We start from the raw sequence: 22,810 nt of genomic DNA on the forward strand, positions 1-22,810 counted from the left end.
TTTTATTTTATTTTATTTTATTTTATTTTATTTTATTTTATTTTATTTTATTTTTATGTCTCTTTCTTTTTTTCATTTACATTCAAGTTAGTTAGCATATAGTGCAACAGTGATTTCAGGAGTAGATGCCTTAATGCCCCTTACCCATTTGGACCATCCCCCCTCTTACAACCCCTCCAGTAACCCTCTATTTGTTCTCCATATTTAAGAGTCTCTTACGTTTTGTCACCCTCCCTGTTTTTTATATTATTTTTGTTTCCCTTCCTTTCTGTTCATCTGTTCTGTGTCTTAAAGTCCTTATATGAGTGTCATATGATACTTGTCTTTCTCTAATTTCGCTTAGCATAATACCATCCACGTAGTTGCAAATGGCAAGATTTCATTCTTTTTGATTGCTGAGTAATACTCTGTTGTGTGTGTGTATATATATATGTATATATATGTCTATATACCACATCTTCTTTATCCAGTCATCATCCATCGATGGACATTTGGGCTGTTTCCATACTTTGGTTATTGTTGATAGTGCTGCTATGAACATAAGTGTGCATGTACCCCTTCGAAACAGCAAACCTGTATCCCTTAGATAAATACCTAGTAGTGCAATTGCTGGGTTGTAGGGTAGTTCTATTTTTAATTTTTTGAGGAACCTCAGTACCGTTTTCCAGAATGGCCGCACCAGCTTGCATTCCCACCAGCAGTGCAAAAGAGATCCTCTGTCTCCGCATCCTCGCCAACATCTGTTGTTGCCTGAGTTGTTAATGTTAGCCTTTCTGAAGGGCGTGAGGTGGTATCTCATTGTGGTTTTGATTTGTATTTCCCTGATGATGAGTGATGTTGAGCATTTTTTCATGTGTCGGTTGGCCATCTGGATGTCTTCTTTGGAGAAGTGTCTGTTCATGTATTTTGCCCATTTCTTCACTGGATTATTTGTTTTTTGGGTGTTGAGTTTGACAAGTTCTTTATAGATTTTGGATACTAACCCTTTATCTGAGATGTCATTTGCAAATATCTTCTCCCATTCTGTTGGTTGCCTTTTAGTTTTGCTGATTGTTGCCTTTACTTTGTAGAAGCTTTTTATTTTGATGAAGTAGGTCCCAATAGTTCATTTTTGCTTTTGTTTCCCTTGCCTCCGGGGACGTGTTGAGTAAGAAGTTGCTGCGGCCAAGGGCAAAGAGGTTTTTGCCTGCTTTCTCCTTGAGGATTTTGATGGCTTCCTGTCTTACATTTAGGTCTTTTAGGTCTTTTATCCATTTTGAGTTTATTTTTGTGTATGGTGTAAGAAAGTGGTCCAGGTTCATTTTTCTGCATGCCGCTGTCCAGTTTTCCCAGCCCTACTTGCTGTAGAGACTGTCTTTATTCCATTGGCTCTTCTTTCCTGCTTTGTCAAAGATTAGTTGGCCATACGTTTGTGGGTCCATTTCTGGGTTCTCTATTCCATTGATCTGAGTGTCTGTTTTTGTGCCAGTCTCTATAGCATTTTAATGCTAATTGTAGACATATTTCATTTCAATTTTTTTTTTTTAAGTTTGTTTATTTTGAGAGAGAGAGAGAGAGTGTGAGCCAGGAGAGGTGCAGAGAGAGAGAGAATCCCAAGCAGGCTCTGTGCTGTCCATGCAGAGCCCCAACACAGGGCTTGGTCTTAAGAGCCATGAGATCATGACCTGAGCTGGAACCAGGAGTCAGGCGCTTACTGACTGAGCCACTCAGGTGGCCCTTGTTTTACTTCTTAATACACAAGTATACATTTCTAACATACACAGTCTCTTTTTAAAAAAAAAAAAATCAAAATAACATTATCACATGGAACAAAATCAACAGGCTTCCTTAATGTCACCTGATATTTGTACAACTTTCTTATTTGTTTCACAAAGTCAGTAGCTAAAACAAGGTTTGTGGGGACGACTGGGTGGCTCAGTCGGTTAATAATCTGACTTCGGCTCAGGTCATAATCTCATGGTTCATGGGTTCAAGCCCTGCATCTAGCTCTGTGTTGACTTGACAGTTCAGAGCCTGGAGCCTATTTGTATTCTGTGTCTCCCTCTCTTTCTGTCCCTCCCCTGCTCATGATCTGTCTCTCAAAAATAAATAAACATTAAAAAAAATTAAAATAAAATAAAATAAGGTTTGTGCGTTATGTATCTGCAGCCTCTTTTAATCAGTAAATCTCCCCATTTTAAAAACTGCTGTTTATTTTTAGAAGACACTAGCTGATTTGTTCTGCAGCATTTCCCACATTCTGGGCTTTGTTGATTATATCCTGGTGTCATTGGACATATTACTCTGTTCTTCATGTTTCCTGTAACTGGTAGAAGTGTGATTAGATTTAGGTTCAAAATTTTTTTTTCTTGTCTTAAATTTTTTTTTTTTTTTTTTTTTTTAGTTTAAGTAGTCTCTGCACCCAGTGTGGGGCTTGAACTCACAACCCCAAAATCAAGAGTTGCACACTTCACTGACTGAGCCAGCCACGCACTCTAAATTTTTTGTCTTTTTTGGAAAGAATTCTTTATTGGTATGACACCGCTAGTGGAACCATCGCATTCATCTTAGTTCAGGGGATGTCAGCGTAAACCATATATTTAAAAGTTCCCCTTCAGTTTTTACCTGAATGGTTTTAACATTCATTAACTAATTCTTTTTTTAAAAGATTTTATTCCATAAGTAATCTTTATACCCAGTGCAGGGCTTGAACCCCCAACTATGAGATCAAGAGTCACACACTCCACTGAGTGAGCCAACCGGGCGCCCAATAATTATTTCTTGATTCACCGTTTCGTTAGGGGTTATAAAATGATGATTTCCTAAATCTTTTATTTCTCCAGTGTCTATTAGCTATGATTATTTTATAGAGAAGAACTTTTCCTTATCAACTAACATTTGGTTTCTTTGTAACCGTAAAATATCATTAATATAAGACAAAGACAAGACAAGATATATAAAAAAAGCCCCAAAACAAGAAGAAAAGATAAATGCTGGATTCTTTTTTTGTTTTTGTTTTTTTCAACGTTTATTTTTTATTTTTGGGACAGAGAGAGACAGAGCATGAACGGGGGAGGGGCAGAGAGAGAGGGAGACACAGGATCCGAAGCAGGCTCCAGGCTCTAAGCTGTCAGTCAGCTCCAGCTCAGAGCCCAGCCCTGGAGTTCAAACTTGTGAACCACGAGATCATGACCTGAGCCGAAGTCGGACGCTTAACCGACTGAGCCACCCAGGCCCCCTAACACTTGACAACTTTTTAAAGTTGTACCATCTTAAGTTTCTGTCCATGTAGGAAGTGTCGTAAGTATTTAGGTAGGGACTTAAGTATTTTTCATGTTCATAATTAGATTCATTTGAGGACCACTTAAAAAGGTTAAATGACAAAGATTCTTATATTGAATATGATTTATTTATTTATTTATTTTTATTTTTTTTTTTAATTTTTTTTTTTTTTAACGTTTATTTATTTTTGGGACAGAGAGAGACAGAGCATGAACGGGGGAGGGGCAGAGAGAGAGGGAGACACAGACTCGGAAACAGGCTCCAGGCTCTGAGCCATCAGCCCAGAGCCTGATGCGGGGCTCGAACTCACGGACCGCGAGATCGTGACCTGGCTAAAGTCGGACGCTTAACCGACTGCGCCACCCAGGCGCCCCTGAATATGATATTTAGGTTATTTATAAGAAAAATCTAAAATGAAATAAAACTAATAAAAGTTAAAAATAAAAGTATGCCAATGTGTCAAAGTTGCAAATACAGCAAAAATTCGAATTTTAATATTAAAATTATTCATGGCAAAAGTAATTAACTATCAGTACTTTCTGACTTTGTAGAAGCTGTAATTCACACTGAAGATATAACTGCCATGAATCATTATGTATCGAAAACCTTTGTATTGGCATATATAAATCAAAAGTTTTAATAGTTTAGAGGAACTGAAGTTCAACTGAACTTAGTACACTTTGAGAAAAACATGACCATCTTTACATTTTCATGCAAACATTTTCATGGAACATTTATAAAATTTAATCATAATTGACACATAATTCACACAGCCCTACCACTTGGAAATTTTAGAACTTCTAAGCATTTCTTGGGTTAAACAAGTTGAAGCTAACTTCAGTTACAGACAGTTGAGTTTATGACGAGTATGTCAGTTATACCTGAATAATAACAGCAAAAGAATGTAACAATGAGAGCAAACCATATCTTGGTATACAAGCAGAGTTATACTCCAAAGAGAATATTTTGCATTAAATGCTTTTAGTTAAAAAAAAAAAAAAAGTGTGTATTAGCTGTATATGTTTGAACAATGAAATAAACCTGAGGAAAGCACAAGGGAAGAATTAATAAAGTCAAAAATATGTGACAAAAAAAAATAATATGTGAGAAAAAATGAATTAAGTAGAAAATGTATAGACTGAAAAAGGATCAGATTCTTTGTGAAGTGACCAATAAACAAGTTACTGACAAGTCTAATTGAAGAAAAGAAAACAAATAGTGTTGAAATAAAGGCTGTAACCATAAATAGTTTGGGGATAATATGTTGAAATTTTTTTTTTAAGTTTATTTTTTGAGAGAGAGAGAGGGAGAGAGAGAGAGAGAGAGCGCATGTGGGACGGGCAGAGACAGAGAATCCCAAGCAGGCTCTGCACTGTTAGTGCAGAGTCCACTGTGGGGCTCAAACTCATGAACTGTGAGATCATGACCTGAGCTGAAATCATGAGCCGGTTCCTTAACTGACTGAGCCACCCAGGTGCCCTAAACTTTTTAAGATATAATTAACACGATCCTTTAGATGAAATGGAAGATTTTCTGAAATAAGTTGCCAAAACTGATTCAAAAGATAGAACACCTGAATAGGCCAGTAACCATTTAAGAAATGGCAGTTAATGTCAAAAATCAGCCATTCCCTGCCCCCTCCCCCCCAGTTTCTAATCTTTCTTTGTACCATTGAGGAATAGTCCATTTCCATGTTTTTAATAATATATACCAAAATAGAAAAGGTCTCATACCAAGATGCTAATAAAGATCTTGATATAGGGGTGCATGGGTTGGTTCAGTTGGTTAAGCATCTGGCTCTTGATTTTGGCTCAGGTTATGGTCTAATGCTTTATGAGATTGAGCCCTGCGTTGGGCTCTGCACTGACAGCGTGGAGCCTGCTTGGGATTCTTACCTACCTCCCACTCCCTCTGCCCCTCCCCTGCTCCAGCACACATGTGCTCTCTCTCAAGATAAATAAACAAAAAAGAGACCTTTTTAGGGGTGCCTTGGTACCTCAGTTGGTTAAGCAGTCGGTGCCTCAGTTGGTGCTGACAGGTCAGAGCCTGGAGCCTGCTTCAGATTCTGTCTCCCTCTCTGTCCTTCTGCTGCTCGTGCTCTGTCTCTGTCTCTCTCTCAAAAATAAACAAACATTAAAAAGGTTTTTTTTTTTTTAAAGATCTTTTTATATTTAGTATTCATTTCCTAGCAATAAAGTCTCTTTTTTATAAAACTAAAAATAGAGGGTTCTTTCCTTTACATAATAAAACATATGTGTTAGAATCCAGCAGTCATTCCTTGAGATTTAGGAAGGATGCCTGCTATTACCATGGCTATGACTGTTCTGGAAGTTCTAGGGCAATATAGTTAGATGAGGGAAAAAAGGCATAAATCTTGGAAAGTTGGAGAACAAAATTACGATTATTTTCTGATGACACACTTATTTGCCTGGAATTCTCAAGAGTATCAGTAGAAAATATTTTAGGGCTAAGAAGTAAAAATTCAAAAGTGAAAGCAATCTGGAGGAAAAGAGAAAGTGTATTAGAGTTGTAACGGAATTGTAAAATGTCTAGTTACAACATTAAAATATTTTTTAAAATCCCATGAAACTTAGTAACTTTGTAAGTAGTTGGAAAATATTTTTAAAAAGTGATTCAAAAAGCAATAAAAAATTAAATTCCTTGGGATAAACCTAAAAAGTATGAGACTTAAAATGACAAGAGTTTACCTAAGGACATGGTAATAAATAATAATAGTCACAACACAAGTAATCTTTATGAACATTGTTTTAAACACTTAATTCATTTAATTCTCAAAGTGACCTTATAATACAGTGTTATGTTTGAGGGTAACAGAGAAGTAAAATGCCTTGTCAGGGTAATTTAGATGCTAGGATAAGGAATGATGGGATTGGAACCCATTCAGGCTGTGTCACTCCAAACTCCAGAGAATCTGTAACCATTATGCTTTCATGGCTCTTGAAAAAAATAAGTGATATACCATATTCCTGGATGGGAAAATCCAATATAATCAAAATATATGTCTCATAAAATTAATATTATTATATCGGTGTCCCAACAGGATTTTGTTTTTCTTTTTCATGGTAAGGAGGGTAGAATTTGAGAAAACAGTGATGAACTTCACTAGGAATTATAAGTAGGTGAAAGATAGCCAAAACAGTTTTGAATTAGAAGAGTATTGGGGGAGTGGAGGAGTAGAGGAAGTGGGTACCTTGTTTTATAGGATTTTGAATATAATACTGACATAGGTATGCTTAAATTATTACAAATAAAGAGATTCATTTCTGTGTATAAGAATATAGTTGTAAGTTATTCTTTAAATTGTGTTTGGATAGTTTTCTGGTCATTTGGGCAAAAGATAAAGTTAGCTCTTTTCCTCCAGATACCAAAACAAATTCTAGAGGGATTGAATATATGGATATAAGAAAATAAAGGTATTCCCCAAAGAAAATATAGGTAAATACAGCATCTTGATACGGGGAATGCCTTTTTAAGCATAAACCAAAAAAAGGTAATTCAAAGAATAATTGGTTTGACTACATTGAAAAAATTGTCACATTTTTAAAAAGGAAAAAGTGTTCAAAATATCTGACAATCAGAAGTGACTGTTTTCAGAAGAATGGGGTACTCAGCAGATAAAAGCAGATAACCACTTTAGGAGTCATCTTAGAATTCCTCAGTGCTCCACATCCCTAATTTCCATCCAGTCACCATTCATGCTTCCATTCAACAAATGTTTGAGTGTCTGTTACACACAAGGAACCATTGTAGGAATGAGGATACAGTAGTGAATAAAATGGAGAAAATCTCTGCTCTTACGTAGTTTATATTCTGTTGATGGGAGAGAGAACTATTAGTCAATTAATGCAGAACATTTAAAATGGGACACTTCTATAGAGAATCATAAAGCAGAAAAAGGGTATACATTGTGCTGTTGTGGAAGTGGCATTGCAGTTTTAGATAGAGGCATTTAAGCAAAATCTGAAGGAAATGAGAAAGCCAGCCACAGGGGTATCTTAAGAGGAAGAACATTCCAGGTAGAGGGAACAAGAAATCCAAAGTTTGTGACGCAGGAGAATGCTGTGTATATTTTATGAACAGCAAAGTGGTGGTAGCTGAAGGTAGGTGAGTAAGGTAGTGAGTATTAGGAGATGAGATCAGGGAGGTAACTAAATCTTGGAGAGGTTTTTAAGACCAGGTAATTCTTTGTTGTAGGGGTTATAGTATACATTGCTGGATGGTTCACAGCACCCCTGGCCTATACCCACTAGATGTCAGTAGAGCTCCCTAGTTGTAATAACCAAAAATGCCTCCAGATTTCACCAAATTTTCTAGATTTGGGAAGCAACATTGCCCTTGCTTAAAAACCACTGCTCTACTAAATGGCTGTAGTCCCTTTGAGGAAGGCTTTGGAGGAATATTTATGGTGTGTCCTTGCTGTAATGGTGCAGAGCTTTTCCTCAGGTGGACCCAGTCTCTCCTCAGTTACAAAAGGCTGTGGGTCTGTGAATTGACCAGGTCTGGAAGGTGGGCAAATGCCCATGACTTCCACTATGATGATTCAAGTCGGTTTTTGGCCACCAGATTTAGGCATTTTTCTGTTATATAGATTAAACTGCCCATCTATTTCATTCCTAGGAACATCGTGATCAATTAGCCACTGCCAAAGATCCCTGCGGGCCAAAGCGATCTGATTACCGGTACGTCCTCGCTGCCCTTATCTTTGGAGTTAAGTACTGCCACTTGGCCTCTGCTACTTTGGGATCCCATCATCCTCAGTGAGATCAGGGAGCTCATCTCAGTGGTGACATTCCCTGAAGTCGTACCTGACTTAAAAGAGAGCAGCCACACAGCCTTTTCAAGTATGTGGTGCTTCCCTCACTAATTATAGTGTCTTCTGGGCCTTCTCAGGGTATGTAGTTGGGTAGTAGGTTGCAGAGGATAAATCCACTTCAATATTCCTGTCTCCTTAAACCTTTGGATTTTCTCTTCCACATAATGCCAGTGGAACTCTAGTATTTCAGCCTCATTAAACCTCATTTAATATTCATTGGCAGTGTTAGAATAATTTTGATTTACATTTCCTTAATGATTACAGCTATATTGTTGAGTGTAAGTTTCAGTCAACAAGTAGGCTATTAGAGCCATCTCCAACTGCACAAGTTATCATAGAATCTGTGGTAAGCTCACTCATATTGATGAATTCTAATCTCCTTGGTCTAATACCCTTAGCATCGATTTTCACACATATTCCTCAGGTTTTTTCCTTTATATATTAACAGAATTTTGGCATTTTTTTAGTGCTTAAGCTATTTTCTCTTGAGTCATGCATACGTATATCTGTTCCTCTAGAACGTGCTGAGATTTGAACCTAGTTATGGGTGTAGTGTCAACAGGGTTGGTTGTAGTTGGTCTTGAGGAGAATGAGCATCCTCTTCCAAGTCATTTGCAGAACGTAACAATATCACAGGATTTTCGGCAAAGGAAAGCTGCTCTCTATATACAGAAGAGTAAGTTAGTGCCACTGGAGGTGTGAAGTTGTTTTTTTCATTCTGATTCGACCACATGTCTAAGTTTCAGGGTTCCATTTTTTTTTTCCCTAGTCATTGCTCTTACTTTCACATGAGAAACTTAGACTATGAATTCACCTGTTATAATTCAGCTACTTGCAGAATCAAATTTTGCATTTGATTTTTAGCAATATGAATCTGAGGTTATAAGAATAAAGAGGTGTTGAGATTTTTTAAATGTATATTTTTGAGAGAGAGAGCGTGCACGTGCGTGTGAGCAGGGGAGGAGCAGAGAGAGGAGGAGACAGAGAATCCAAAGCAGGCTCAGTGTTGATAGTAGAGGGCCTGATGTGGGACTCAAAGTCACTAATCTCGAGATCATGACCTGAGCCAAAGTCAGATGCTCAAACGACTGAGCCAATTAGGCGCCCCTGAGATTTCTTTAATACTGTCATGACAGTACTGTTTTTCAGACTGTGATTTAATCTGACAGTTAATGGACTTGAACTTATATTTTGTGTACCTGTTCAAGAGCATTTAGAGAATCCATCTCATATAGCAGACCTTGTAGTCATTTGTACTGCCTTAACAGTTCAGTACAATAGCCATTTGGGGTCCTAAGGCACTTGCTTCTGTTGGCACCTCATCACAGTCAACCACAGTTGATAGCTTGATTAACTGTGATGCCACTGCATGCTGGGGGTTATTAGCATCCTATTTCCTGTTTGAGGCAGAGGGCACAACCAAGCCAATCTTCAAATCCCATCTTTGTAGGTATGTTTACTGTGACCATTGCAGTACCAACTCAGAAACCACACATTAATTTGAACAGGGAAGTTTAATATAAAGAATTACTAACCAAAAAAAAAAAATTATTAACCAGTAACAGAGAGTTAACCCTAGAGGGCAAAGAGAACTGTGAAGTATACACAATAGAATGAGCAACCGCTACCTCTAGGGCTGGGGCATGGTAGCAAGGATGGATGGAACAAATCTGGAAGATGCCGAATTTTCCAGTTTGAAGGCTGAGACTTTCAGATCTTGTTGGAAAGGGTGTGTTACACTGGATGCTGGAGAAGTGTGAAGTGCTGCAAATTTTCATTATCAAGCAAGAAACCCCCTTTTGGGGGACTGAGAAAAGTTACTAGGAAGCCCCTTTCTCAATCTAAGAAGCCAGCTGGAACATGGCATAATTCTTTGGGAAGTGTTTGGCCCATAAGAGTGCTACAGAAACTTGCTGCACAGCTGTCAGTGCAGGGTGCTGACAAAACTTGCTGGGAAACTACTCATGGGGTTGCATATGTGTCGCTGAGACTTGATGGCAAGTTGGAGCTTGGGGAGAGGGCTGTTGGGTGTTTTGCATACCATTGTTCTCCACTGGAACCAGCAGGTTAGAGCACACTAATTGGAAGAGAACCTACTTCTGTCTGGAGTCTTCCTCTAGTGCCATCTGCTGAGAAGGTTAACATTTTGCCAGCTGGCAGAGAAGAAATGTTTACAGGTACCAGCTTCATTATTGCAAAGCAGGGCAGAGAGGAGTGGATTTGGAGTTGAGAGGCAATATATTTATAATTGGTAATGTCAGATATTTACATTTCTAGTACCCTTCATTTCTTTGGGTAGTCCCTGATTTCCATGTGGTGTCATTTTTTTTTCTTCAGATACCTTTAATAACTTCTTATTAGGCCGATATGCTGGTGATGAATTCTTCCAGCTTTTGTACATCTGGAAAATTCTTTATTTTGCCTTTTTAAAAAATAAAATACTGGTAGAGTACACATAACCTAAAATTTACCATCTTACCTGTTTTTTTTTTTTTAAGTTCAAGTAAATAAATACCACCCAACATGGGGCTTGAACTCATGACCCCGAGATCAAGAGTTGTATGCAACTGAGCTAGCCAGGTCCTCCATTTTACCCCTTTTTAAGTGTACATTATTTATCTGTTTTTGAGTGAGAGAGCACACCTGTGTGCACATGAGCAGGGGAGGGGACCGAGGGGGAGAGAGAAAATTGTTGTTTTTTTTTTTTTGAGAGAGAGAAAATTTTAATCAGGCTCCACATTCAATGCAGAATCCTACATGGGGCTGGATCTCACAACTGTGAACCAAAATCAGGAGTCAGACACTTAACCAACTGTGAGCTACTCACATGCCCCTGTTGATTGGTTTTCATATGTTGAACCAGCCTTGCATTTTATTTATTTTTGAGACAGAGAGAGACAGAGTATGAACGGGGGAAGGTCAGAGAGAGAGGGAGACACAGAATCTGAAACAGGCTCCAGGCTCTGAGCTGTCAGCACAGAGCCCAACAGGGGACTCGAACTCACGAACTGTGAGATCATGACCTGAGCCGAAGTCTGATGCTTACCGACTGAGCCACCAGGCGCCCCTATTTTATTTATTTTTTGAAATGTTTATTTATTTTGGGGAGATGGAGTGGGGAGGGGCAGAGAGAGAGAGAGAGAGAGAGAGAGAGAGAGAGAGAGAGAGAGGGAGACACAGAATCTCAAGCAGTCTCCAGGCTCTGAGCCTGTCAGCACAGAACCCGATGCGGGACTCGAACCCACAAAGCGCGGTATCATGACCTGGGCCAAAGTCAGACACTCAACCGACTGAGCATCCTTGCATTTTAGAAAGAAATTTTACTGGTCATGGTATATAATTTTTTTAATATGTTGCTGAATTTGATTTGCTAGTACTTTGTGGTGCCTTTGTCTGGCTTTGGTATCAGAGTACTCCTGCCCTCAGAGAATGTATTAGGAAGTTGTTCCCTAATTTTTGTTTTTTTTGGGAAAAGTTTGAGAAGGATTGGTATTTTTCTTTAAATGTTTTTTGGAATTCACCAATGAAGTCATCAAGTCCAGGACTTTTTTTTTTTTTTAACGTTTATTTATTTTTTGAGAGACATAGAGAGACAGCACAAGTTGGGGAGGGGCATAGAGAGAAGGAGACACAGAATCTGAAGCAGGCTCCAGGCTCCGAGCTGTCAGCACAGAGCCTGATGTGGGGCTCAAACTCACAAACTGTGAGATCATGACCTGAGCCGAAGTCTGACACTTAACCGACTGAGCCACCCAGGTGCCCTGGACTTTTCTTTTTTAGGAGAGTTTTGTTTACTGATTCAATCTTCTTACTAGTTATAGGTCTATTCAGACTTTGTATTTCTTTATAAGTTAGTCTTGGTAGGTTTTGTATTTCTAGGAAATTGTCTATTTTATCTAGATTATCCAATTTGTTGATGTAAAATTATTCATAGTACTCTGTTATAGTACTTTTCATTTCTGTAAAACCAGTAATGTCTCCACTTTCACTTTTTATTTTAGTAATTTGAGTGTTTTTTCTTTTTTCTTAGTCCGTGTAGCTAAAGTTTTTTCAGTTTTGCTGGTATTTTAAAGTATCAACTTTTGGTTCCATTAATTTTTCTTTGTTTTCTATTCTCTATTTTTAAAAATTCTCTAATTTTTAAAATTTCCTTCCTGCTTGCTTTGGGTTTAGTTTGTTCTTTTTCTAGTTCTACAAGGTGTAACATTACATTATTGTTTTTTTTTTTTAATTTTTTTTTTTTAATGTTTATTCTTGAGAGAGACAGTGTGTGAGCAGGGAGGGGAGGGGCAGAGAGAGAGGAGACACAGAATCCGAAGCAGGCTCCAGGCTCTGAGTTGCCAGCACAGAGCCTGATGCAGGGCTTGAACTCACGAACTGCAAGATCATGACCTGAGCTGAAGTCGGACGCTTAACTGACTGAGCCACCCAGGCGCCCCAACATTACGTTGTTGATAGGAGATCTTCCTTATTGTATAAGTGATTATAGCTATAAATTTCTCCCAGCACTGCTTTTGCTGCATCCCATTTTTTTGTTTTTATGGGCATGTTCTTTTTAAAAAAAATTTTTTAAATGTTCATTTATTTTTGAGGGAGAGAGTGTAGTGGGGAGGGGCAGAGAGAGAGAGGGAGACACAGGGTCTGAAGCTGTCTCTGTATTGACAGCAGAGAGCCTCAGGTGGGGCTTGAACTCACATGACCTGATCATAACCTGAGCCACCCAGGCACCCATGAATTGTTTTCTATGTTTTGTAGCTTTTTGTTCTTCATTTTGTGCATTATTTTTTTGTGTTTAGTTGATATTTTTTGTAGTGAAATGTTTAAACACCTTTCTCATTTCATACTGTGTATATTCTAGAGCTAATTTCTTTGTGGTTACCCTGGGGATTGCATTTAACATCCTAAAGTTATAACATTCAAATTTGAATTTATAGCACCTTTACTTTAGTAATGTAGAATAACCGCTTTTTAACAGCTCCACCCCCACCCCTTTGGTTGTTGGTAACATCTTTATACATTGTGTACTCAAAAACATAAAGTAAGCAACATTCTTTAAGTTGCATTTAGTCTCTTAAATCCTGTAGAAAACAGCATTTAGAATTATAAAACAGTGTTGGAATAATACTAGCTTTTATAATTGCCGCCTTTATTGAGATCCTTATTTCTTCGGTATGGCTTTGAATTGCTGTTTACTGTCCTTTCATTTCACACTCCTGTACACCCTTGAGCATTCTTGTTTATCTGAGAGGGTCTTAATTTCTCCCTAACTTTTGAAGGACAGTTTTGCCAGATACAGGAACCTTGCTTGATTGTTTCTTTTTAGGACTTTGAGTACATTAGCTCACTGGCTTCTGGCTTCCAACATTTGTGATGAGAAATCTGCTCATATACTTATTGAAGATCCATGGTATGTGAATCACTTCTCACTACTTTCAAGATTCTTTGTGGCTGTCCACAGTGTCTCTGAATTTCTTCAAATTCTTATATGGGGTTTATTGAGCTTCTTGGATGTTTATATTCATGTCTTTCATTAAGTTTGGGGAAGTTTCCAATTTATTATTTTTTCAAATATACTCCCTGCCCCTTTCTCTTCTCCTTCTGGGACTTCCATGTTAGTCTGCTTATTGGTGTCCCTTGGGTATCTTACTCTGTTCATTTTGCTTCTGTCATTTTTCTTTTTGTCCTACAGACTTGGTAATTTTTATCGTCCTATCTTCAGGCTTGCTCATTATTTCTTCTGCCTGCCCCTTTCTGCCTTTGAATCTCTATACTGAATTTTTCATTTCAGTTCTTCTGCTTTTCATCTGTAGAATTTCTTTTTGGTTTCCTTACAGGTTTTCTATCTGTTGATATTTCTGTTTTGTTTCTATATTGTTTTCTTGACTTTATCCATATCTTCCTTTGCTTTCTTGACATTTATTTATTATGTTTTTTAGAGAGAGAGCATGTAGGCCCAAGTGGAATAAGAGCAAAGGGATAGGAAGAGGGAGAGAGAGAATCTCAAGCAGGCTCTACACCCAGTGCCCTACACCCAACACGGGGCTCAGTCTCATGACCGTGAGATCATGACCTGAACTAAAATCAAGATTTGGACACATAACCAACTGAGCCGCTCAGGCACTCCTTTAAGACGGTTATTTTAGGGACGCCTGGGTGGCTCAGTCGGCTAAGGGTCCAGCTCTTGATTTTGGCTCAGATCATGATCTCACAGTGAATTCAAGGCCCTGCGTCTGGCTCTGCGCTGACAGTGTGGAGCCTGCTTGGGATTCTCTCTCTCCCTCTATCTCTGCCCCTCCTCTACTGGTGCTCTAAATCTCTCTCAAAATGAATAAGTAAACATTAAAACAAATTCTTTTAATGTCTCGTTTAGTATGTCTACCATCAGGTCTTTTTCAGGGAATAGTTCCTGTTTTTTCCTTTGTGTAGGCTATGTTTTCCTGTTTTCTGTGATTTTTTTCTTGCTGAAAATTGGACATTTCAGTATAATAATATGGTAATTCTGAAAATCAGATTCTTCCTTCCCCACGATATTTTGTTTTTTTGACTGTTGTAGCCTATCTTTGTGATTAGGATCAACCTGAGGTGTCAGTTTAAGTTCTCAGGTCTTTTCTCAGTTACTGCTTTTCCCTGGATATGTATGGTGAGTTTCTGATTTCTGATTTCTTCTGTATGGGCAGTTGCTTTTGAATGTCCTAGTCTTTAATGTCTGGCTCCCAAAGGGGAAAATTGAGAAAAATGAAGGGGAACGGAAGAGTACAAGCAAAAAGGGAGGGAACTGTAGCAGTGGGAGTTGGTGCAACAAAAATGGCCTTAAAAAAAATGGCCTTATGCCTCTTTGTCTTCATTTCTGTGATCAGAAGCAGCAATGAGGAATTAGGGCACAGATCTCCAATACATGGAGGACACAGTCATTTTTGCCCACCCTAAGGTCTCACAAACTGCTTATAGAAGATATGTACAACTAACTGCCATGTAGTTGGAGTTGGAGGATGTGTAGCTGCTCCCCTGCTAAAAGCTTAACCAACTGCTGAAAAATTTCCCTTCCAAACCTACTCCCTGGAAATTGCAAGCTTTCAGTGGACACTTGAGTTCCAAAAACCAGTTATATCAGACAGATTATGCTTGTGTCATTATTCTCTAGGTGGAGGGACAGAATCCTGGGGCTTCCTTACTCTTCCATCTTCTCAGAATCTCAGTAAAGTTGACCTCTGAACAATGTGGGTTTGTACTTCATGGGTCCACTTATACTCAGAATTTATCTGATAAATAGAGTATAATTCTGTAAATGTAATTTCCCTTCCTTGTATTTTCTTAATATTTTATTTTATCTACATTACTTTATTGTAAGAATACAGTATATAGTGCATATATACAATATGTGTTAATGGAATGATAATGTTATTGACAAGGCTTCTAGTATAGTAGGCTATTAGTAGTTAAGTTTTTGGGGAGTCAAAAATTATATGTGGGTTTTGACTGTTGGGACAGTCAATACCCCAACCCTCAAGTTGTTCAAGGATCAGCCGTATCTGTTAGTAAATTTTGAGAGAGATTGGGTGTGAGAGAGAGTCAAGGAAGGGGATTGCAGCTGCCTGCTATTATGATTATGTAATTCAAGTGATTACACTTGGAGATCTCAGAATACTTTGCAAAGTTCTCATTTATCATTTCCAAATAGTAGTATTAGGAAACTGTATTGAAGTGGCATATTTTTAGCTTAATTAAGTATATTGTAGTTATTTTTGAATATCTTATTTTTATTCTAAAGGCAGCATTTAGACATTATAGATGATTTGAAAGATTTTAAAAACTATAAAGGAAAGATAAAAATCTCTTGTAATACCACTACTTAGTGTATTTATTTATAATTATGTGTACATTTATCTTGCATGCATATATGTACTTAAAAATTTGTTTTTACTATTTATTTTTAAGAGAGAGAGTGCGAGCGCGTGTGCAAGTTGGGGAGGGGCAGAGAGAGAGGGAGACAGAGAATCTGAAGCAGGCTCCAGGCTCCAAGTTGCCAGCACAGAGCCCAACGTTGGGTTCAAACTCACAAACTGTGAAATCCTGACTGAATTTGAAGTGGGACGCTTAACCAACTGAGTCACCTGGGCAACCCCTATACGTATTTTATTTTAGAAATGAACATACACTAGCTAACATTCCTTTTTTTATAATTTGGTACATAGTTGTATAATATTAAGCACAATTATAGATTCCTGTAAGCACCATCACAAACAGGATTAATAACAATTCTGTCACCCCAGGAAACTCCTACATGCTATCCTTTTTGTCATATTCTTCTTTTCCTCTTAACCACTGGCCACCACAGTTTTGTTTTCTGTCACTGTAGTTTTGTCTTTTTCAGAATGTCATAAATGGATTAATAAAGTATTTAACATTTTGAGACTAGCTTCTTAGAATCAGTGTTTTACCATTTCATGGAAATTTGGATCCCACCATATAGGTTATTTTACCCTTTACCTTTATGTTGGTATTGTCGTCATATATACATAACAAATTCGTCTCATAATGTTATAATTTTTACATTTAGCTGTCAAACGTATGTAAAAGAACTCAAGTGTAGAAGAATGGACTGTATTTAATAAATCGTTACATTTATTCAGATTGTTACCAATTTTGTTCTTTCTTCCTTTCTAATATTCTAAATTTTCTTTTGTTATTTCATTTTGTATAAAAAACCTTTCTTAACAGTTCTTTTAGAGGAGGTTTGCAGACAGTGAATGCTTCTTCAGAGAATATATTTCTAAAGAGTATTTTCATTGTATGTAGCTTTGTGGGTTGACATTTCTTTCAGCCCTTTAAAAGTGTTTTCTTTTCTTTTGATAGCCAAGATTCCTGATGAGAAATTTGCAGTGATAAGTAATATGTCCTTTTTCTCTGGCTGTTTTAAAGATTTTTTTCTTTGTTTTTAGTTTTCAGCAGTTTCATTGTGAGTGTCTTGGTGTGGATATCTTTAGATTTATCCTATTTGGGATTTGCAGATAGCTTGAATTTGCAGATATATATCATTTTCCAAACTTGGAAAGTTTTCAGCTATTGTTTCTTTAGGTACTCTTTATGCACTATAGTTTTTCTCTCCTTTTGGGACTCTGATGACATGAACACTATTCCTTTTGATATTGTCATATGGGTTTCTGAGGCTCTGTTCTTTTTTTTTTTTAATCTTTTTTTTCTCTCTTGTTCTGATTAGTTTCTTTTTCTTTTTTTTTTTTTAAGTTTATTTATTTTGAGAGAGCACACATGTGTGAGAGAAAGCACAAGTGGGGGAGGGGCAGAGAGAAGGAGAGACAGAATCCTAAGCAGCTCATGTATGGCTCAAACTCATGAACTACAATATCATGACGTGAGCTGAAGTCAGATGCTCAACTGACGAACCATCCAGGCGCCCTGCCAATTTACATTTCTACTGACAGTGTACAAGGGTTCCCTTTTCTCTGTGTCCTTGCCAGCACTTGTTATTTTCTGTATTTTTGATAATAACCAATCTGACAGATGTGAGGTGATAGCACTTTTTAGTTTTGATTTGCACTTCCCTGGTGATTAGTGTTGTTCACTATGTTTTCATGTGCCTGCTGGCCATCTGCATGTCTTCTTTTGAAAAATGTCTGTTTAAGTCTTCTTTTATTTAAATTGGTTTTTTAAAATATTGGGTGTATAGTGTAATATAAGTATGAGACATATATGTTTTAGAGATTAACCCTTTTTCAGATGTATAATTTGCAAATATCTACTCCCATTTAGTAGGTTGCCTTTTTGTTTCATTGATGGTTTCCTTTGCTTTGCAAAAGCTTTTTAGTTTGATGTATAGCCATTTGTTTATTTTATGTGTTTGTTGCCCCTGCCTGAGGATACTGATCCAGAAAAATACCACAAAGACTGACGTCAAGGGCTTACTGTCTATTTTTCTTCCAATAGTTTCATGGTTTCAGGTCTTACATGCAAGTCTTTAATGCATTTTGAATTTATTTTTCTGTATGGTGTAAGATAGTGGTCCATTTTAATTATTTTGCATGCAGTTGTCCACTTTTCCCAACACCATTTATTGGTAAGTGTGAGTCTTAATAATACATTTCTTTTTTTAAAAATTTTCTTAAAGCTTTTGTTATTTATTTATTTTAAATTTTAACTTTAACTTTTTTTAAGTAAGCTCTGTACCCAACATGGGACTTGAACTCATGACCCTAATATCATGAGTTGCATGCTTTACCGACTCAGCCAGCAGGACACCCCTAATAATACAGGTGTTTTTTTTTAATGTTTTACTTATTTTTGAGAGAGAGAGCAGGTGGGATGCTGCAGAGAGGGAGAGGACAGAGGATCTTAGCACTGAGAGCACAGAGCCCAACGTGGGGCTCAAACTCATAAACCGTGACATCATGACCTGAGCCAAAGTTAGACGCTTAGTTGACTGAGCCACCAAGGTGCCCCCCTAATAATACATTTCTAATGGCTGAGTTGTTCAGTGTATTTCTGAACTTGAAATTAATTCAGTTGCTTCATTTTATGGAATTATAAATTTGTAAAATCCAACTTACCTCAACTGCTTCTACTTAGAACTTTGGTTTTTATTGTACATAACATTAAAAAAATTTTTTTTAACAGTTTTATTCATTTTTGAAAGAGTGCTAGTGGGGAAGGGGCAGAGAGAGAGGGAGACACAGAATCTGAAGCAGGCTCCAGGCTCTGAGCTGTCAGGAAAGAGCTGGATGTGAGTCTCGAACCCACGAACTGTGAGATCATGACCTAAGCTGAAGTTGGATGCTTAACTGACTGAGCCACTCAGGCGCCCCAATTCTGTATAGCATTTAAGAAACACTACTAATAAAGCATGCTGGTAGCATATGAAATATGAGTCAGAAATGCTAAGTATGTCTACACTAGATTGAGAGTCTTATTTTTATGGAGAAGTCAAGTCTATTTAATTTTTAGTTTATGTCAAAGCAATTTTATTGGGAATAATTATTTTGTTTAATTTACATTTTTCAATGAATAACAATGTGAAAAGAAGATAGATTTGATTCCATTTTAGTTTTTATTATTTTAAAATGTTTATTTATTTTGGGAGAGAGAGCATACAAGAAGGGGAGAGGGGCAGAAGGAGAGAGAGAGAGAATCCCAAGCATACTCTGTGCTGTCAGCACAGAGCCTGCCACAGGGCTCGATCTCACAAGCCATGAGATCATGACCTGAGCCAAAATCAAGTGTCAGATCTTAACTGACTAAGCCACCTAGGTGCCCCGATATGATTCTATTTTATAGGAAGGAGTTGTTATTGTATTAAAAAAATTATTTAGTTAGGAAATGCACTTATAGAGAAAGAATGAAATCTACTTTTATTGTGTTCTTGAGACGTTTTCAATCTCCATTATACCAATTTGAGTTCTTTGTGCCTTACTTGAAGTGAATTGCTAGCATTAAGTTTCAAAGTTTGGAGAGAACTTTTAGGATTTTATAGACCCATTTCATTATATGGTTTGAAGAATTTGAGGCCCAAAGGAGTTACATTTCTTGTTTGAAGTCTGTTATGAATTCTTAGCATATCAGTGACTAGAATGGAACGTACCGATGTTTACAGCCTTTCTTTTTTTTTTTTTAATTTTTTTTTTCAACGTTTATTTATTTTTGGAACAGAGAGAGACAGAGCATGAACGGGGGAGGGGCAGAGAGAGAGGGAGACACAGAATCGGAAACAGGCTCCAGTCTCCGAGCCATCAGCCCAGAGCCTGACGCGGGGCTCGAACTCACGGACCGCAAGATCGTGACCTGGCTGAAGTCGGACGCTTAACCGACTGTGCCACCCAGGTGCCCCTGTTTACAGCCTTTCTTGAGACCTATCATGTATTTGACATCAGTTTTTCCCACATGTAGCTACTTAAATTTTTTTCTTTGTTTAGTCATCACTTTGCTTGGATTTCTGTTGCCATGGTTTTGTTAAATAATACCAATCTGCTAACAGCACATTTCAGATGTCAGTTCGCATGGTATGTGAACTCTCAGTCTGTGCTAGCTCTTGAGTTACAAATCAGTATGTAATTAACAGACGTCCGTCATGATCAGTGACCAGTCACATTACTTCTCTCAGAGTCTGTTGGAGATTGGTCACTGTGTGTCTGTTAATTCAATTCTTGCACAGACAGCATAGTATGCAGTTGTGTTACTTCCTTGTCGTCCAGTGGTAAATCTGTGTGACATTTTGCAAAGGACATAATCATAATTGCCATTTTACAAAGATGACAGATGCCTTTGTCATTTTACAAAGACATAATCTGCATAATCAAAGAACAGAATTGACTAACAAAGATGGAAGTGCAGCAAAGAAATGAAAAGTGGTAGCACTAAATCTGAATAATTGGATGTCGTGAAGATTTGAAAGTAGTGTCAGGCACGTGAAGATAGGATAAGAGCTAGGCCTGCATGAAGGTACGTATGAGTTTGGAAAAAGGAACACCTGGGTGTCTCAGTTGGTTAAGCATCCAAACTTTTGAATTTGGCTCAGGTCATGATCTCGCAGTTTGTGGGATCGATCCCTGTGTTGGGCTCTGTGCTGACAGTGAGGAGCCTGCTTGGGATTCTTTCTCCCTCTCTCTCTACCCCTCTCCTGCTCATATGTGCACTGTCTATGAATGAATGAATGAATAAATAAATAAATAAATGGGAAGAATAGAAAAACAAAGTAAAATTGCTTTAACATTAATTTTATTTAGTAAAAAAAACTTTTTTAAGCTTATTTATTTTGAGAGAGAGCATGGGGGAGGAGCAGAGAGAGGTGGAGAGACAGAATTCCAAGTAGGCTCTGTGCTGTCAATGCAGAGCCCAACATGGGGTTTGAACCCACAAACCTGTGAGATCGCGACTAAGCCAAAATCAAGAGTCTGACGCTCAACCAGCTTGAGCCACCCAGGTGCCCCTAACATCATCAATTTTACATTGTAACAGGAACAGAACTCAAATCAGTTTGGGCAGCATTCATAAGTGTTGAAGTTAATTGCTACATAAAAACAAATTAAGTACAAAGAGAATGAAGAACTATTTATTGCTAGTGAAGGTTGGTTTCTCTTCAGAATCAGCTGCCAGGATGAAGCTGCTAGAGCAGGTAGGGATAATGCTATGAATGTTGCGCCCAGATTCCAAAGATTAATTGAGCAAGTAATTATGGTAACCAACAATTTAATGTGAGATAGGTCTGTTTTTTAATGCAATCCCATCAATAACTTAATGTGATTAAAGACATAAGATTGTGAAGCGGTCATAAAGGGAACGGTATACGTATGAAGCCCTAGGAAGTTAGTAAAGGTGAATTTATCAACAAATGAGGAAGGTTGTGACAGAAAGGATCAAGATATCTCAAAGGAAGTGACTCCAGCAAAATTTTGCATTAAAGAAACTCTTGGAAATATTTGATAAGATGGATAGGGCAAAGGGTATAAAAATGTTGGAACCTGAACCAAACTTTGAAAGGATTGAGACAGTTTGCCAAGGCATAGAAAATATGCTTATTCTGTGTCATAAGTTATATGAGGAAAATGAGAAGGCAAGAACTGTTTACTCTTGGTAAGTATTTTTTGAAAGAAACAGAACATTCTGATTCTCAAGGTTTCTTATGTTTTATGTCCGTATGTTCTTACTATTCCAAAATAGTAAATACTAGTCACACAGTATTTTTCATTTTCTTATGCTATAATTGACAGTAAATGGATCTTAAATGTTTTTAAATATTACGTAAAAATTTAAAGTTTACAGAACAATTGTGATTTTTTTTCCCTTTGATTAATAAGATTGCTCAGCTATCAAGGTCTTTTTCATGGTTCTGTGCTACAGTTCAAAGTGAGTACTGCCTGTATAAATAATATGTTTTTTCCATAACAAGTTTGTTATATTTTCTCACTTGATAAAATGATTATAAAGATTGTCAGTATGAATAAATTTGAAAGTTAAAGTACAAGATGTTCATTGGAATAGCAATATGGAGAGACAGACATTACCATTTCAGGTTGAAGGGAGAGGATTGGACATTTAATTGGAGAGGTCTGGGGCCAGCATAAAAAAATATTTGAAGCTTCTGTTTAATCTTTAAGAGTCTTGTAATTTTTAAAGTATACTCTTAGGGTGTATAAGTTTTTATTGTAATAAAGATAATTCTGTTATTCAGCAAATATTTATTGAGCTTCTGTTATATAGTAGGAGGTTGGCTTACAGCAGTATGGAACAGACAAAAAAAATCTCTCTAAACGATGATATACTTTAACCTGCTCCCTGCTTTGAGAAATGTGGAATCTCTAATTCTTTAGAATCTGGATTTCATTTACGTTGAAAGAAACTAGATTATTTTTAATTTTTGTATAATTCTAAAGGATTTTGTATAAAAGCAGTGTTTACTTTTACTGAATTGTTTGAGATAGTCTCCAAAATGGGGTAAAAACTCCAGGTTTGTATAACCCCTGTTATTTGTCAGTAGGTCTGCGGAAAGAATGGGACATTTCATGGTATAGCTTCGGAAAGGTGTATGGTTACTTTATTCCTTATAGCATCCCCAACTTGAGAGTAAATTTTTTATAGTTGCTATCATAGATACATCTACTGTGGTAGTGCTAGGAAAGAAAGTTGTGAATTCTTCTTGTTTAGAAAGTTGGGTGTATGTGCATTGTGTGAGATTATGACATCATTAAAGATTTGTAACTTTAGCTCAGT

The 22,810-nt window shown here is 37.3% G+C and overlaps 1 protein-coding gene across 5 annotated transcripts in view; it reads left to right on the forward strand.

The window, feature by feature from the left end:
- ZMYM4 (zinc finger MYM-type containing 4) overlaps positions 1–22,810 on the forward strand; it is a 146,901-nt gene that overhangs the window by 24,594 nt on the left and 99,497 nt on the right. For 2 of the 5 annotated variants that reach the window (XM_040468859.1, XM_040468884.1), the window contains exon 2: positions 7,900–7,961. The exons of the other annotated variants lie outside the window; for them this stretch is intronic. The gene's annotated coding sequence lies outside the window, so the exon portion shown is untranslated. The remainder of the gene's footprint in view (positions 1–7,899; positions 7,962–22,810) is intronic. 5 annotated transcript variants of the gene reach the window in all.

This window comes from Herpailurus yagouaroundi, unplaced genomic scaffold (genome assembly GCF_014898765.1).
Source record: "Herpailurus yagouaroundi ecotype Mexico unplaced genomic scaffold, PumYag 77, whole genome shotgun sequence".
Taxonomy (NCBI): Eukaryota; Metazoa; Chordata; class Mammalia; order Carnivora; family Felidae; genus Herpailurus; species Herpailurus yagouaroundi.